The sequence below is a fragment of the Chaetodon trifascialis genome, chromosome 9, assembly GCF_039877785.1.
Source record: "Chaetodon trifascialis isolate fChaTrf1 chromosome 9, fChaTrf1.hap1, whole genome shotgun sequence".
Taxonomy (NCBI): domain Eukaryota; kingdom Metazoa; phylum Chordata; class Actinopteri; order Chaetodontiformes; family Chaetodontidae; genus Chaetodon; species Chaetodon trifascialis.
In genome coordinates this window covers 28,726,446-28,741,927 of record NC_092064.1, presented here as the reverse complement: position 1 = coordinate 28,741,927, position 15,482 = coordinate 28,726,446, and the positions used below count along the sequence as shown (strand labels likewise).

Below are 15,482 nucleotides of genomic sequence, written 5' to 3'. Positions count from 1 at the left end.
CCACAAGATCTGCACCAGTAAAGATATTTAGCCCAAAACATGATAATAATCCACAGAAAGACGTTTTTTCCTTTTCAAATGAGCAGAACTTGTGCTCAATTGACCAATCACGATCTACCATTTGCAGCCTAGCAACCTGTGAAGCCAGTAACAGTCTGAGTTGAATGAAGGCCCGCCTTCTCTTCTCATGTGGGAAGATTGAACCAATCACAGCCGATTTGAAGACTGGCACTTTGACTAGCCAATGAAATTCTGAACATGTTGTTCTGCCACTTCAGTGCATTATTTTCAGCTCCAGACACCTCAAATCAAGGATTTCATGGATTTCAGGATGACAAATATAGTAAATGGCCTCAATATAAAGATATATAGACACAATACAAATTTAAATATAAATATAGATGGACAAAATTTAGATTTCATGAATAGAAAATTAGATTTATGTAGATAGATATTAAGTGAATTGCCTTTTTTTGGACACCGGCAGAATATATTAGAGAAAAGGTGAAAATAATCCATTTCTGTGGTGTGTCGTGATCAGGTTTTATTGAACTTGGACTAGTGTAAGGCTTCATGCTGTGGTCCCATTGTGTTTTCCAGCATCTATCTGCACAAAAATATTCAGGCAGAAAAAACCTACTTCAGTGTGTTCAAACTTCTATTGCTCAATGGCAGCAGCACTTCGAGTGATTCTGACTGCTGAGGATAAAAGTTCAGAGTGTTTCCTTTCAACAGAGACCAGAACAATGCAGGTACTCCACATGGTTCAATAACAGCTTTCAGTTTACTTGGTTAGGAGCGTCAGGCTCATTTTACAGGACTGGTAATGACGGAGGCAGGAAGTGACTTTCTGCATAGGAAGCACCATCACATCGTGGTGCCCAGGTTGTGGACGCAAACGCTGACAGGAAAGTTGTTTGTCTCCATCTTATGGTCTTCATAACGTAAGAGTCACATCCAACACGTCCTGATTCTCTGTTTGTACCTTTCTCTCGTGATTTCATCTAAACCAGCCCAGTAAGAACTTCCCTCCATCTCCTCCATCTTCGCCCTAAAATCCTGTTGAGTGCCATAAAACAAATGGAACATTTATGTCCATAAACAACAACTTAGAGATTCAATTTTGGAAATATTTCAGGATCTGTCCTGACACTGAGCTGCAGGTACACGTCCGTTTGAAGTGAAGAAGAAGAGTAAATAAGACACCTCAGAGTGGATTGTTTTGTCTTACTGTTGGCTTGTTGTTCTCTGGCCCCCAGCAAGGAGTGACACTGTTCAGCTCTCTGAACCACGACAAGTATTCAGGGTAGTTTTTGTACACAGTCCTGATCTGTAAGTCGGACACAAACAGCCACACTGTTCCAGCCAATCAGAGACAGGTGGCATTGGTGCACGGGACAAGGGGACGAGGGGACGGGGACGATAAATCTGGCTTAAACTTGCACTGCAGTGCAATAAACACTCATTTGTCTTCCAGCACTCGTGCCAGCATGGTGGGTAGATGATCAGCTTTCTTTCAGCTGTAGCATCGATAACGAGCGTGTTCAGCAGTGACGTCCGCAGAGGTCCACTCCCCCGACACTGAGCTGAGGACAAACGGATGCACCAAATGACGGAGAAAATTGAAAAGGATCTGGAATATCCAACGACCGAGTCTGAGACGACGCCATCGCCGTTCTACACACAGACTCAGCACGTGATTGGCTGAGAGTGGACCCATTCATCTTCCTTGTTCTGCACTAATCAGATGGAGATTACACACCCACCCACCCACACCCACACCCACACCCACACCCACACACACACACACACACACACACACACACACACACACAGAGTTAACCAGCGCCTTGCGGGGGCTGCACCCAGCCGGCCTCTTCTCGGAAGAAACGGCACACAATTAGATTTTCAGGGCGTGTGTGTGTCTGCATATCTTAACGTGGAGGGACAGGCTGGAAAAGACGGAGACAGAGCGGTGAGTGGAGATCTGTGGGGAGGACAGCCTCTCCCGTCCTCCTGATGTGTAATCATGATCATCAGCTCACACACTGACTGTTCTCCTTCCCTGCATATTAAACACATCATGAAGCAGGAGGAGCAGCGGGACGGACCGACGACACCGAGGGGGACACGAGGCAATCCAGCTGGCCGAGTGTGGACTTGCAGTCATCACTGCGCATTATTTAAAGAGCTCTCCATCAGTGCAGATCACACTTTCAGGGAGTTGGAGGATGTGAGAGATCTGTAGGCCCTCGTGTGGCTCCAGCATGAATTCCACCTCTTACAGATTACCGACAGAGACAATCACCTGAAGATCAATGTCAGCTCAACCAATCAGCTTCGGCTAGACCACAAGGCTTCAAACATGGATGCTGCTGCAGAGAAGCTACAAACTGTGGACGCATCACACTCATGTTCAAGCCGACAGCTCAGAGGATCTAAACGATCGTGGTGGACGCCAGAGATTCAAACGTGAAACATGGTCACAATCCACCTTCAGCTCCTGAGTGATGCTGCTGAATAATGATGATTATGATGTCACAGTGGAGGTGACCCTGATGACATCACCGTGATGCAATCAGAGCCACCGGCTGCGGAGTATGAGGCATGACCGGTAAAGTGTCCTCCATGAGTTCCCTTTGCTGTGTTTCCTTGTTCTTAAGTCCATGTTGTTCATCTTCACTTTCATTCTTTGATTACATTTATCTTATCTGTGCTGTGCGGCGTTAGATCAGTGCTATAAAAGTAGTGGTGTCATCTTAAAATGGGGCTCAATCAACTAGTTTCCTCCAGATTCCCTGTAAGTTTCTAACCACTCGTTTCTGGTGAGGCCTTCTGTCTTTCTCTGAGTACAGGTTGGATTTATCGGAGACAGTCTTCTCAATCTCATCCTCGTTGGCTCCAGCTGAAGAAATAAATTGAATAACTTGGAAAAGTGAACAATAATTTCAGGCAAATGATACTTGACAGGATTATTTTCTTGGCTAAAATAATATTTAATGGTGCTAAAACAGACGGCAGCCTGTGTGAGTCCTCTCGGCGCTCCCTCTCTCCTCTCACTGCTGATCTTACCACCTGAGCTACTTTAAAAACCAAACAGCAGAGACGTTTCCACCCTGAATCTTCTCTTTCAGCTCTCATTTCATGCCCTAGCACACTTCCTTTATGGACACAGGAATATTTATTCCATCTTTTGTCCATGCGCTGCAGCTCTGACCCTTGCAATCCTCTTACAGCTCTTCTTCTTGGACACTTGTACTGTGGGTGATGCAGGAGTTGCGGCTTATTGCAGCTTATTGCAGCCATTGTGAGTCACTCTGGATAAGTTAGCTAAACGACTCAACTGTGAGGCTTTACCGGGACATTTCAGTCTGTAAAATGGCTGCATAGACTTTCAGAATAAAGGAAGACAAGAAGGAGAGGAGAAGGGTCAAGTTAAGGACTTACAGTTAAGAGGCCAGAATGAAGCTGATTTATCACAGAACAGTTTCTCATTACAGGACAAACAGCAGGAAACAAACTCCACAGATCTTTATGTATGAGTCTGTAGGAGTGTCCACCCTGAGGGACGACACCTTTGAGGACGTGATGTGGTTTTTAAGAGCAGCACAGTGTGGAATTGAAATGTCTGTCCACTACGAGACTGTTGAGTCGAGCTCGGTGGCTTAAAGTCGAGAGCGTCAACACACACAGTGGGAATAAAACACAGCACCATCAGCTGTGCATGAGTCAGCAGGTCTGCCCCGTCCTGGATGTCTGCTGAGTCACACTGACACACACATTTTTATGGAGACAACACACACACACAGTGCAGAAACAGGAAAGGGTCAAAGGTCAGGACACTTTGTTCAGAGATGTTACAGTAAGCATCAGTTCATCTCACCAAATCAGGAGCAGTGGATGATTGAGTTCTCCCATCATGACCAGTACGACAGCACAGAGCTCAACGATCAAAGATCTGCAGCATCGAATTCAACAGTCAGCCAACCTCTGGACTGTCCAGCTGTGACAGATAACTGTCGGTTGAGCCCGTTTCAAAGCACTGCTAGCTATCAGAGGCGACGTAAACTCCTGCTTGTTCTGGTAGTTTTCTGTAGTTTATGTCTTGAAGGCTCTGCACAGCCTCACAGCTGTTTGTAGTTCAGCTCGAAGGGGAGAAACGCTGTGAGGCCACCAAACTGTCCAGCCCCAACAGATGCAGCAAAGTTTACAGAGGAGTGAGGCTGGATGCAGCTCAGGCAGCGGAGATCGGCCATTCATCATAGAGTTAATAGAAAAGTGTCCTTGAGAAGGACGCTGAACCCCAAATCGCTCCTGATGTGTGGATGCATTGAAAGCCGCTGCAGAGAAAAAGAGCTTTTGATGAAAACGTCAGTCAAGCGAAGTCTGCCTCCACCTCTGATGGCAGGTCTAATCAGGCAGAACAACACTCGTGAGGCTGAACTATTAGTGTGTCCAGCAAATTTATAGCAAAATTTATTATGGAGACAAAATAAAATGTCTGGAGAGAGATGCCCGACCTCCACAGCACAGCTCTCACATCCAAACTAAAGCAGGAGAAACGCTGTAAGGCTCCAGTAAAGAGCGTGAAAAGCCAGAGGTGTGAACGTTTTGTTCAGAACAAATCAATGTAGAATAAGAACTCTGCTGTCTTTTGTCCACAAATGCAATATTTCCACATATCGACACGATGTGATGACAGGAAAGCACGATCAGTGGACTGAAAAAGACACTTTCTGAGGATTAAATATCCTCAAATTAGCCAAAAAACCACCGTGCATCAAACATTTCTGCCTCTTTCTCCAACAAATATTCACCACCAGCTTCTTTACTCTACACTTCACCTTTACTGTCATGTCCACCATGTTAGCAGGCAGAGGGCTAACTCTCAGGCCTCGGTCAAACGTGGCTGTTTCCTGCTCTGCTGCTTTCCATTCACAATGATCACACGCACGCACGCATGCACGCACGCACACACACACACTTCAGACGACCCACCTGAGTGTCTCGGGGAAGCGGGGAGTCCTCAGGTGGAGTCGGGCCTTTTGTGGTGAATTCACATTCCAGTCACATCACTGGCCTCAGGGTTACAACAGGATGACAAGCTAACAAGGACACCCTCCTACCTGCAGAGGCACAGAGGGATGGAGGGAGGAGGAAGGAGAGAGGAGAAAGAAAGAAGTGTCAACATGTTGCAGCATTAATTCATTAGCATTCCTAAAGCTTCTTTCCTTCTGTCATCTGTCCTCCTGTCACCTCCGTCCCTCCCACGCTCCCTCTCTCCCCCTCTCTCTCCCTCTCTCTCCTCTTTCTTGGCCTCCGTTCGGCTGCTCTTCTTCTCCTCAGCAGGACGTAGAGAAAGCGTGAAGAGAAAATCCACAGCCGGTGGGGGCTTGGGAATTTTATGGAGATGCAAATTTTGGCAGTAACAGTAAAAATATTCCAGAATGAAACTTTTAAATTGCAGAAAAGTGACTATCAATCCTTTCCTGTCAGCACTAATTTGGCTGTTTCCATGTCAAACGATGTCTGGAAGCACATTATTTAAGACCTGTTCTACATCGCAACATCATGTCACGTCCTAAACTCCACCTGAAGCACTTACTTGTTATTGGTTTTCACCTTTTTCTGACATTTTACGGACCGCAGGACTCATCAGAGCAAAGACACAGCAAATTAAAAAAATCAAAAACAGGAAATGAAAGTGTGTTTCTGAGGAAAATGAGTCTCCTCAGATAAGATCTGCAGCTGAGCTGAGCTGAGCTGAGCTGAGCTGAGCTGAGCTGAGCTGAACGACGGTGGAGGATCTTCAGCCTGTGGGATCAGGACGGGCTGCTCTCACCTGCTCCTCGTACCCTCACCTGCCTGGTCGCTTCAGGAGGTGGAGGAAAAGGGTGCAGTGAATCGATTCCGGTCACTTGAAGCACAACCATGCGCTTCAGGAAACGGAAAGTTTACCGACTTTCAAACAACTGCAAGCTGCCGGCGTCTACGACACCGAGCCAACAAGGTCAAGTGCATTATTCTCTCTTTTTACGAGGCAGGGGTTAGCACATCACCCACATTCATGTGAACAAATTCACGTAAACACCCTTAAGACAGAATGAAAGTCATTATTCTCGACGTATAAATACTGAAAAATGCTCTTTTTTTGGCCCTGCTGCCAACAATCATGCAGGGAAAAATCCACCAGAGAAGAAGAGGCGCAGTTTTCTGCAGCCTCGACACATTAAAAGACGTGTTTTCAGGAAGTGGCATGAAAACTCCTCCTGCGCTCCTCATCCCTCCATCCACCTACACACACCTGGGTTTCTCCTAGGGCATTCTGGGAAAGGCAAGGAACCGCTAAGTGAAGCTGACGAGGAAGGTTGAGGGAAAGAGTTCCTGGAACGCAGCGAACACCAGACTGATGATATGTAACACTGTGCCAGCACGGCGCCTGAAGGTGCAACTCGTCTCTAAGTTTGATGTCAGAGCGGTGTGGGCGTAGCGTGGGTGACTGCTCGCCTTTCGGAAGACTTACATCACATTCTATGCATTGAAAAATACGTATTTTCTTTTTCTCCAACACATTTTCTTTTATTTCAAAAATCCAATTTTCTACATGTATTACTCTCCAGGCCTGCAGGGACGTTCGTCTGTTTACTTTAATTTAGTTTGTGTGACCATAAAAGATACAAGTAAGGTAATTAAACAAGGTGATAAAACGCTGCCAAAACAGAAGAACACAGCAGAAACACAATTTGTGCAGCAGAGATAAATGACAGGAAAAGGCGAGCTGTAATAAGTACGGCTTCAAAACAAAAAGAGAAATACAAGAAAGTCCTGATGATAAGGCGCAACCGAGTTAGATAAGAAAATCTAAATGACTTCAAAACACGGCGTGATGGACAATGGAAGGAAAACAACAGCGTTCACGAAAAATAAGCAGAGGAGAACATTAATAACCAGGAAGGAGTTCGTGCAGGAGGGAAGGAAGGAAGGAGGAGAAGCTGAGCAGGAAATAACAGAGCAGGAAATAACAGGAGAGCAGGAGATTAGGAAAGTACAAAGACTGCAGCCGAAGAACGTCTGAGGTGTGTGCAGGTGATCACATGGAAACTGATAAACCTGCTGATACGATCAGACTGTGTGTGTGTAACAGTCATCAGTCCCACACACACCGTCCTGCTGCATTAATCCAAATGTGGATTAATCCGCCGCTGAAAGTAGTCCCCAGCAAATGCACTATTTCCTCCTGTTTGAGTAACATTTGCTTCAAACCGAAGCGTCAAGCTGTTGTAGGAGATCACTGAGCCTTCCTTGAAAATGAAACCATATGTTTGTGAGTTGTTTTAAAAGATTGACATCTTCAGAAGGAACCAATGAGATGAGAGCTGCAGGCGGGGAAGAGTAAGAAAGCAGCGAGGGATGGACTAAAAACTAAAAAACACAAAAATGGCAGCCATGCAGGTGAAATTTAGCACTTTGTAAAAGTGTAAAATCCAGTGAAAGACGCAGCTCGAGCAAACTTTACCACGTTCTTCACACACTTTATGTGAGCTAAGATTTAGCATGCCTGAAAAAGGAAGGTTTACATGAGGGTCCAGGGAAAGAGGGCTGGATTAGGAAAGAAACGCAGTCAGAGAGGGAGAGACGGAAGTGAGAGAAACGAGTGAAAAAGAGGGCAGAGATAGAAGATGCAAAGCAGACTCAGAGCAGGAGATAAGGGCGAAGGAAGAGGGCTCGGCCGAGCGAGCAGCCAACGGGGGTCTCAGGGACTCCTCCCGTCTCCCTGCCGGTCAACACTCCTCCGACTGACAGCTGGATTAGCATTAGCACGGCTACACAACAGCGGATTAGAGTTCGTACGGCCTGGTGCTACACAAAAAGGGATTAGCCTTAGCATGGGCTAATGCTGCAGGCTAAGAGATTAGCAGTAGCTATAGCATGGCTTGGAGCTACGTGAGAAAAGATTAGCTGTAGTCTGACTCCACACTGAACAACAGCAGACGATCAGGAGTGTGTGGACCAAACGGCAGGAGAGCCAACGTGGAGGCCGGAAGGAGGTGACGGCAAAGATCATCAAACAGCCCAGCAGTTATTGGTGAGGAAATGCTCTAAAATTAAACTGACTTCAGTGACAGAAAGATAACTGACCTCAAAGCCAAGTGTCAGTGAATAGCAAGAATACATAGAGACATAGAAAAAGAACCAGAGGACGATAAAAAGGGACGAGCTGCTTCGAGCTCAGTCACATCTGAGATGAGACAGGCGTCACGTGATTATCACTGTCTGATTGATTGGCTGCAAACAACAGAAAGGTGGGTCTTATCTGCTACGAGCCAATCAGAGACTAAAACCAAAGAGAAAATCTAAAAGTCGAGGGAAAAAGTGCTTTTCTTGAGAAGGTGAAGGACAGTGAACGACCCTCTACAAACAAGCTGGTCAGAGCTCATTGATGCTCATCACGTCCAAAGCATTCAACTCAGCTTGACGCTATAGACGTCCTCGTAAACCATCTTTAGATGAAGACAAATAAGACTTCATGAGAAGGTTTCTTATAGCGATGCACTGAATCTCTCCAGGGAAACATTTTAGCAGCGACTCGAACCTTCAAAAGGAACAAAAGAGTAAAACCTGCCAACACAACTGTCAGGGCTGCTGTACTGTTCAGGAAAGAAAAGATACCGTTTCAATCTCAGGAGCGAGTTCAGCAAAAGCCTTTCTGTGGTACACAAGCAGCTGTCAAGTGTCACTTGTTATTACAGAGCGGCCGACAATCGTGCAATAAACACGGCTTGAGGAACGAACAGCCCCGCTGTGACACTGCTAGCATGGCGGGCCGAGAACAAAGGGAGTGAAGCTGGTGCTGCTGGGGGGGGGCTGGATGTGTAATTTTATTCGGCTAAAATTCAAGGAAAATCAAAGCCTCTGAATGACGGCTCAGCAAAAAGCTGCAGTTTTCCCCTACTATTCTGACGCAGCATACTTGTGTGATTTATGTGTCGAGTTTCATCAAAAGTATGTAAAGGAAAGACAGACGGACGCAGCAGAGCAGAGACTCTGACATGTTTAGGAGTGCGGTCTTTCTTTAGGGAAACACCTTCACCGTCCTGCTCTCGAGCACTGCTGCGGTCCGGCAATGAAAAATCCAGGTATGAGGCCAAACTAATGCCTTTAATAAAGTGCCGATTACCCAGAATGCAGAAGCACGTGTGAGCGCACGTTCCACCCATTTCAGCCTCTTTACGATCGACCGCGCGGCCATTAAAGTTTTATGAGGGGGAGTCGAGGAACGCTAACGAGACGCATGAGGTTTGTGTTTTGACTCGTCAAACGAATGGAGGCAGTTTAATTAGATCATGACGTCGTTGGACAGTCGTAAAAGTAAATAATCAAAACAAAATATGACATTAATGTGCACCAGCAACATGAGCACAGAGGCTGGCGTGCGTTAGCTTTAGCTGCTGCACTGGATAGCACAGGAATGTTGAGGCTGCAGGATATTAAGTTTTCTTCCATTAGATGATGGAAATGTGTCCACAGTCACAGATTATGGCCCATCGCTGAGATGAGGAGGCTCTCCCTTTAATATCTTGGATATATTTGGTCACTGTGGGAAATGTTGCCCATATTTCCTCTACGGTGATGATGGACTTTTGCATTGATGTGATGAAGTGCATTTATTTGCATCAGGTGCTTATTTCACCGTACTATGAGACTCGTCTTCTTCTTCATCTGTAAAAATGCGTCTCGGCTGACATTGTGTATCAGTGCTGAACACAGAATATCTCCAGGAACAGTTTGACATTTGGGAGCTGTTATGAGGGAGAGGGCTGGGTCCTCCCTCGGACTCTCAGAGGACACTCTGAGACACTCATGTTCTGATCAATCCCACATTGATCTTAAATCTATGACATTGGAAGAGTGAACATGGACAGCAGAGGTTTGGGTGATGACATCTGGAGGGGCCCCGGGGCCTTTAAACCTGCAGCAGGCTCCCTCCTGATCACATCAGGTTTCCAGGAAGCTCTGCGGACTGGATGTCAATAAGCATATTTCTAATCAGCCGATCATGCTGGGAAACACGCTGAAGATCAGCTGTGGAGTACACACATGCACATCCTCGTGCACGCTCGCGAGACAAACAGCACAGGGTCCTGCTCATTGAAGACCAGCCCACAGCACTGCAGGAGGTCTGAAACTCCACAGGAACCTTTAGCGTGGCCGTTAATTCACCTCAGATCTCAATAATCCAGAAGCTGGTCGGTCATAAATCTATAAAAGGACCTTTGTTAAGCTCTCAAACATCCCGTCAGTGCACGGCGGGTCGTCTTTCCACACAGACCCGTTATTGGTGCTGTGCCCTGCCACATGTCAGTTGACTGCTACAGTCCCACATCACTGCATCAGCGCTGACAGCAGCCACACTGCAGCGCATCACACACATCACACTGTGGAGGAGTGCTAACAGTAGTCTCCTAGAGGCCGCCCATTGCCCTGTCATAGGCTGATCTCAAGACCTGCAGCCACCAACATCTCTTCCGTTTCAGCTTTCCGAGCAGCTGTTATTCTCATGTTCATTTTAAATAGAAATGTCTGCAGAGGGAGAAGCTTACAGCGCTAACTCATGGATACGACATACATCTGATAAGCCTGTTTAATCTCCTGACTGACATGCGACGTACTGAACATGTAACGCACCGGCTCACGGTCATTTTCAGAGCATCAGGAGTTTGTAAACCTCGTGAAAGAGGAAGATTAGTCAAATCAGTCCTGCATCTTCTAATCTCTGAGCTAACAATTCAATAACAGGGTTAGAGACCACTTTTACTGAAAAGTTATCGTGCGTGAAACAACACAGAAACATCAAATCTGCTGGCGAGGAATAAAACATGACGACAATGAGATCAAATGGCAGAAACACAGGATGAGATTTAGGTAGAATAAAGACGATTTCCTTAATATCTAAAATACAAAAAAAGACTACATTAATATATTAAATGTAAGAGCAGCCAGTTTATGGAGACTAAGACAGATCAGCTGCATCCGATGTGTTTTCTGATGTTTATAGGACAGATTTGGATTATGTTTGATCCCAGGACGTCTGAGGTCCAGGACGTCTGAGGTCCTGGACGTCCGTGCTGTAGGAGCGCCTTCAGTCGGCGTGTTCAGCTCTCACACTCTGAACAAACACATGGACAGAGGAGGTAAACGACCTCCGTGTCAACAGCAGCTGTCCACTAAGAAAGAACGGACTAATTAGTGAGTGTTCGGTGGTGAGTAAGTGCTGCAGAAGTGGGACAGCGTTCAGTTTGCATTAAAGGAAAACACCTACAGCTCGTTAACATTACAGATGGAAGCACTTCTCACTAAAACACCATCAAATATGCATGAAGAGGGGAGGCTGGAAATAAGGCGAACGACCTGCTCCTCAGCTCAGGTAAACAATAAAACACATCTTCAGCTTCACAAAACTGTCTCTGAGTCTACTTCCTCCCTGAGTCCAGACACCCACAAGTTAAACCTCTGTAGATTAAAGACCTCAGTGTAACCCAGACCACTTCAGTCTGTTGAGCTTGTTTTATCACGGCTGCCTACAGCGCCTCCTTATCTCCTATCTCCTCTGCTGCGTCCTTGTCTCCTCGCAGCGATCATCTATCCTCCGCCTGTCCGCCCGCGGTCGGCTGTCAGCTCTGACTGATGGCCGAGCGTTTGATCCTGTCGGGGTTTGATTGCCGGGGTCTTGTTATCTGTCATCCCGGAGAAGAGGAAGCTCAATCTCACTTTCAGCCACAAAATGGTTTCCCCGGGCAACGCCCCTCGCCGCGGAGACAACGCGTAAAGTGTCGCCGCATCCAATCCGACGAGCTGTCAGCATCCCTGTGTGTGTGTGTGTGTGTGTGTGTGTGTGTGTGTGTGTGTGTGTGTGTGTGTGTGTGAAGATAGTGTAAAAGAGAAGGATCATGTGTCCACAGAAGTGTGTGCCAGTGTGTATTTGCTTATGTCATTTATCAATGTCAAGGTGTGTTTACTTGTGTGTATTTTGTGTGTGTGTGTGTGTGTGTGTGTGTGTGTGTGTGTGTGTGTGTGTGTGTGTGTGTGTGTGTGTGTCTGAACACTCTTATCTCGATATACCATCTTATCACAGAAAACAATGGTTCCCAACTTGGGGGTCAGGAGCTCAGAGGGGTCTCAAGATAAATCTCAGGGGTCGTGAAAAAATAACAAAAACCTGTTTCTGCTCCTTAAAATCATTTTCATTTTTAGTAATTTGTTTACTGAAGTTTTACTGTTTTATGCCTCGAAAATATTCAAGTGAAACAATCTGAGGAGGTGAAATCACTCTTTGGAGATAAAGGAATCGCACAACAGCGTTAACAACAAGGATGAAGAGCAGCAGCACCTCCTCCTCCACCTGATGAGACACTGAGCTCATAAACATCCACACTAATCAGAACTACATCACTCTGATAGCGGTTATAGAAATGTTGATGTGGTGCATCCACAGACAGAATAAAGACCAGGATGTAGGAAGGAAAAAGTGTTAGAATGTGAGGCTCAGAAATCCTGTTTATGCTGACCTCCAGTGGCTGATCCAGCGCACTGCAGCGTTAAGTTGCTCCTAAACTGCAAATCAGAATCAGAATCAGAAAGCCTTTATTAGTCCCCCGGAGGAAGACCAACTCAACGTCGTAATGTTTCTGTGCATCACGAAATGTCAGTCAAGATTTTGGCAGAATCTTCCAAGGTCAGGCTTAGGGTCCCCTTTCTATGGTTTTCAACTCGGTGTTAAGTTAAACGCTCAGACTTTTCAGATAACAGGCCACAACTGCTTGTAAACTCCATACCAAACCAGAGACATGATCATCTGTAGAATTCAGAACATCCTTCCTGATCCTCTCTGCCTCCTCTGTATTATAAGATGACGTCAGTGTAATGTGTCTTTTCCTTCTGCCACCTCCTGGCGTCCCTCAGGGTTCCATATGGGGACGACTGCTGTTCTCCATAAAGGCAGATAGTTCATCAAATTCTGTGTTCCTTTTCTATGCAGATGATGCTGCTCCCTCTCAGACAGTACAGGACTAAAGGAAGTTACTAAATAGCTGATCACTACAGGATTATCTAAGGATTGAGAAACTCTTACTCTTGGATTTTCACTGAAAGTACTTAAAAATCGTACATTTATGCATCAGAAGTGTTTTTGTGGCTGACTTTCACTTGGTTAAACACAGTATATCTCTATCAGGTAATTCTCTCCTCCTCATCTCCTTCCCTCACCTCCTCTCCTGCCTCCATCCCTCCTTTTCTCCCTTTCCTATTCTCAGCTCTATATTCCTCATTGTATGTCTCTCACCCTTCCCCTCCCGATCCCCCCTTGCCCTCTCCTTCCTCCCCTCCCTCCCTCTCGCCCATGAGTTATAACAGATAAGTACAGAGCTATCTTAAGCTCTGCTCTTCTTCCTGGAAAGTAATTTGGTGGCGGGTCGCTAAGTCACCCCCAACTGTCACCCGGCAACCGCCTCTATCACCGGGCGGCCATCTATCTCCTCCTCCTGGTTAAATCCCTCTTTTGCCTGACACACACACACACACACACACACACACACACACACACACACACACACACACACACACACACACACACACACACACACACACACACACACACACACACACACACACAGGAGAACACCCCTGGCATGAAAAACAAACCTTATAAAAAAAGCTCAAACAAACAGGCAAACATACAGACGTATGAATACATGTTGTTACACATATCTTCTCAAAGCCACACACACACACACACACACACACACACACACACACACACACACACACACACACACACACACACTTTCCTCTGTGTGTTTTCTTATCAGCGCAGACACACAGAGGCACATAGCTACTAAACTGCCACACTAGTATTAATAAAATGTGTGTGTGTGTGTGTGTGTGTGTGTGTGTGTGTGTGTGTGTGTGTGTGTGTGTGTGTGTGTGTGTGTGTCCACTGGTTTTATACATTAGCATGAACATGCCCTGTGTATCCCTATTTAATGTCTGTGTGTACGTGCATTCGAGTGTGTGTGTGTGTGTGTGTGTGTGTGTGTGTGTGTGTGTGTGTGTGTGTGTGTGTGTGTGTGTGTGTGTGTGTGTGTGTGTGTGTGTGTGTGTCTGTTTTCAGCTGAACTGCAAATAACGTTAGCACAGGCGGCTCAGGGCTCAGGCAGACAGAACAGAGCTCAGAAAAAGGAAAGATGAAAGGAGCAGGAGAAAGAAAAAGAAAGCACGTAGAGGGGGAGATAAAGGGAGAGCAGGCACAAACAGCAGAGAGAGAGAGAGAGAGAGAGGGATGCAAACAAAATGACGGGAGAGGGAGAAAAGGCAATAAAAGACAGGAAGAAGCAGAGAAAGACAGATGGAGGTGGAGGTGTAAAGCGAGGGAGGTCTACTTTAATGGACTATTCTGCATTCAGGTTGTTGCTGGAGGCTTTTGGAAAGCCCTGCACACTGTGTCTATTAGTCTAGTAAAAGGGCAAACACAACAGCAGCTACAATGCCTCGCCGCCGACTGCACATCTCATTACATCGACCATTTTCAGGACGACCCTCGCCTGCTCAAAGCTTTTCACCGTGCTGTTAGACCACAGGCGAACTCTGAAAAGCAGCCCAGCAGCGGTCTGTTAACTCCGTCCCACCTGGTCAACGGGACGGAGAGGCGTGTTCTCGTTCCTCCATTCGACTGTAACACAGTGTTTTACCAGACGCGGCGAGAACAGACCTTTAACCGCCACGTGAATGAACGACAGGAAACAAGCTGCCATCCTAAAGAGTCCTCGATCAGGAAGCTGAACATGTACCAGCAGCTGCTGTGTGGCTGAACTGAAGCAGCCGAGTGACAGAGAGGTTCATTACGGGGCGTCGTGATGGCTGACCGTGTTTTAAGATGTAACTGGGATGTTCCCAGTTCAATTCCACTCGTGGTCTTTGTGGCACATTATCACTCTCTGTGCTCTGAGGCCGCCAAAGCTGGCCCGCCAGGAGGTTTGATTTGATTTTTCCACTGAAAAATGAATACATGAATAATTATAATTCAACCTGCCATTCATGCTGTTTCATTTTTGTGGAGTGAAAATGCTTGTTCAATATGTAGGATCCCTGATTATTTATTATTTTCCATAATCTGAGCATGGTGGGCAGAGAGACACCTGAGTCAACTGAGGCATCGTTTGCGACAGTTAACGTTAAGTCCTGCTCCACGATAAAAAGACAGAACATCCGCTCATGTTTCTGCAGCGACACTCGTCTCCTGACGCTTCCTACTCGAGTGGAAACCAATCCAAATTGAAACATGTCTCACAGCTCTAACGGGGCGTTTTCCACTGTCGTGCCTTCGTACAGGCTGTGTCTAAGCGTCATTAATCAGTCCATCAATCAGCGATGTGACTTTAGCGTCGCTGTGAATACGAAGTCCACATGATGGATCACACTGACGTTCA

At 46.3% G+C, this 15,482-nt stretch overlaps 1 protein-coding gene across 3 annotated transcripts in view; it reads right to left on the bottom strand.

Annotated features, from left to right (window-relative positions):
* LOC139336171 (leucine-rich repeat and fibronectin type III domain-containing protein 1-like protein) overlaps positions 1–15,482 on the bottom strand; it is a 224,813-nt gene that overhangs the window by 124,758 nt on the left and 84,573 nt on the right. For all 3 annotated transcript variants that reach the window (XM_070970119.1, XM_070970120.1, XM_070970121.1), the window contains exon 3: positions 4,999–5,126. The gene's annotated coding sequence lies outside the window, so the exon portion shown is untranslated. The remainder of the gene's footprint in view (positions 1–4,998; positions 5,127–15,482) is intronic.